The sequence below is a fragment of the Onychostoma macrolepis genome, chromosome 14, assembly GCF_012432095.1.
Source record: "Onychostoma macrolepis isolate SWU-2019 chromosome 14, ASM1243209v1, whole genome shotgun sequence".
Classification (NCBI taxonomy): domain Eukaryota; kingdom Metazoa; phylum Chordata; class Actinopteri; order Cypriniformes; family Cyprinidae; genus Onychostoma; species Onychostoma macrolepis.
In genome coordinates, this window is record NC_081168.1 from 27,044,076 (window position 1) to 27,046,835 (window position 2,760).

Consider the following 2,760-nt stretch of genomic DNA (forward strand, 5'->3'; position numbering starts at 1 on the left):
TACCAGACCCACAATATGAGAAGAAGTATGGACATTGCATCCATTAATGTTGCCCCGATGAGGGACAATCTTTTGCATTCTTTTTGAAGATCTCCGCTTCATCATGCCCCGTGGTGATCTCTGCTAGTCCCTGGAGGCTTACATCAATTTTGCGCTGTGGACAAATGGATCCACATTCACAGTGGTCGAAGTGGAGGATGACAGCAGCCTCGTCCAGCCACACCGCACAGACGTCGCACAACCAGACCCAGAGCACAGCCCACCAACATCTATTGCCAAGAGAGACGACGATGTCTGAGCCCCCCGCAGACGGAGAGCTTCTGCCCGCTGCGACAACGGAGCCTGTGACAACAGCGCCGACTAACGCCCCGGGGCCGAAGTCCCTATGTGAGTCTGACCAGGGGTGTGAGCCGGCAATAGCCGTCCCTGTGGAAATTTTGGTGGATATTGATTCTGGGGAGGACTGGCTCATTAACTGGGACATGGAAATACTGTTTCCCACCCTGATATCGCTACGCTTTCTTCATCATCACTGGTTTTAGCCAGCACAAGGACTGATTTTTCACCCGATATGGACCGTGAATTATCATCGGTGATCCCAACCAACCTCTCCTACCTACTCTACCAGTCCCAGCCAGTCCTCCAGCCCTCCAGCCCTCTGTCTTCCCTTGTGATGCCTTGCAGTGACTTAAAGCCTCAGGTCATGCAGTCACCAGCTTCGCCTGAGGCAGTGGATCCTTTGGCTCTGCCTCCAGCCTCTTCCCTCCACCTCGGCCCGTCGACCTGTCGGCTCCTCCTTGGCTCCTCCCTCCCTTGGCTCCACCAGAGACCCTCTGCCTTACGACTCCACCGGGTTCCCTTGTCCCTCCGGCTCCACCTTGGTCAGTCGTCCCTCTGCCTGTGCCACGGACTTGCGAGCCTTCTGCTGTGCTCCGTCTCTCCACCCCTACGGCTTCGGTGGGCTCCTCCTTCCCCCCGGCTCCACCTCCCCAGACAGGATTCTCGGTCCTCGGTCACACCAGCTCCGCCTCAGTCCTCGGGCACTCAGGCTCCACCTCAGATGCTCGTCGTCACGGCTCCACCTAGGTCTTCCGTGCCAGCGGTGTCACTTGGTTCCATCAGCTCTCCGTCGTTGCCCTGCGATCCCCTGACATCAGCTCTGTCACCTTCGGTCGTCCCACGGATGTCACCGGCCATGCGAACACCTTGGCTCCTCCCTCCATCAACTCCGCCATGGGCTGTCATTCTTGCTGTGCTCTGGGGCTGCAACATCTGGCCACTCCTCCCATCACTCCTCCCATATTCCTTTGTTCAGTTTTCCAGTCATGGTGTCATGGTGATTCATTGAATCAACTCAGGTGTTCATCGTTTCTGCCCTTATTTGTCTTGTATTTATGTTTGACCTTTCAGCTGTCTGGTATTGTCTGTGTTATACACAGCTGTCTGGCTATCTGTGGATTTATTTAATAAACCTTGTTTGATTTTCATCATCGTCTTCATCTTTGGACTACAAAGAAACAAATTTGTAGCCAAACAGCAATAAGGGGTGTGTCTACTCATGATCCGGAGGAGAGAGTACTCAGTGTGTACAGTGTATATATATATATATATATTAGTGCTGTCAATCGTAAAAAAAAAACAAAAAAACAACAACAACTAATTAATCGCACATTTTTCTGAAATTAATCGCGATTAATCCCACCTAACAATAAAGTTTTTAAATATACTTTTATATTGCAATAATTTCACATTCAATTTTCAAATTAATGTACAAACAACAAAGACAGTATATTTGTAATATTTGTTTAATGGCATCTTTATTTTTAAGACTGAAGGCCAGTATTGTAACAGGGCGAACGAGACGGGAGTCGAGCGGATCCAAGTGTAAGCTTTTATTGTCATAAAACAGGCAGGGTCAAACAACAGCAAACAGGTATGGCACAGGCAAGACACAAGAGTATTCCTAGGACAAGTGTGGGTCTTCGATCTGCAAACAATATCCAGAGAGCTTGACAAGAGGGGTAATCCGATAACGTGAGCAATAATCCAGACAGGAGCAAACAGAGTACAAAGCGACAAGACTAAAGATAGATCCAAGGCGGGCTATAAACTAGAGAGAAGGGCTCCATAGAGTAGCTATCACTGGGAGAGCGATAAACGCTAAACAATACTCTGCAACTAGATCAGGATTTGAGTGTGTTTTATATAGTTAGTGGGTGTAATAGCTTTCAGGTGAGCGTGTGATTGGTGACAGCTGTTTGATCAGTGCAATGGATGATGGGAAATGCAGTCCAGTGTGAAGTGTGGTGTGAGAGTCAATATGATGGAGAGGCGACCTCTTGTGGCAGTCGGACGGAAGGCCACGAACCAGATTCGTGACAAGTATCACTGATTCCAATTAATACTGATTTCCCTATAAAAATGTTTCCCCCTAATATTTAACCATTGACTAGCCATTCAACTTTACATTATAATTAAGAGCTATCAATTTTAACATTTATTAGACTTTAAAAATAACTTATAATTTAAGTGAACTTAAAACAATCTTCAAATAAACTCATTATAATAAATGTCAAGTCAAGTCAAAGTTTATTTCTATAGCACGTTTAAAAGCAACAGTTGCGCCAAAGTGCTGTACAACATATACAAATACAATACAGCAAATACAGTATATATATATATATATATATATATATATATATATAAAACATCATATGAAAATTAAAACATAAAACATAATCTAAGCCAAATTGGCAACAG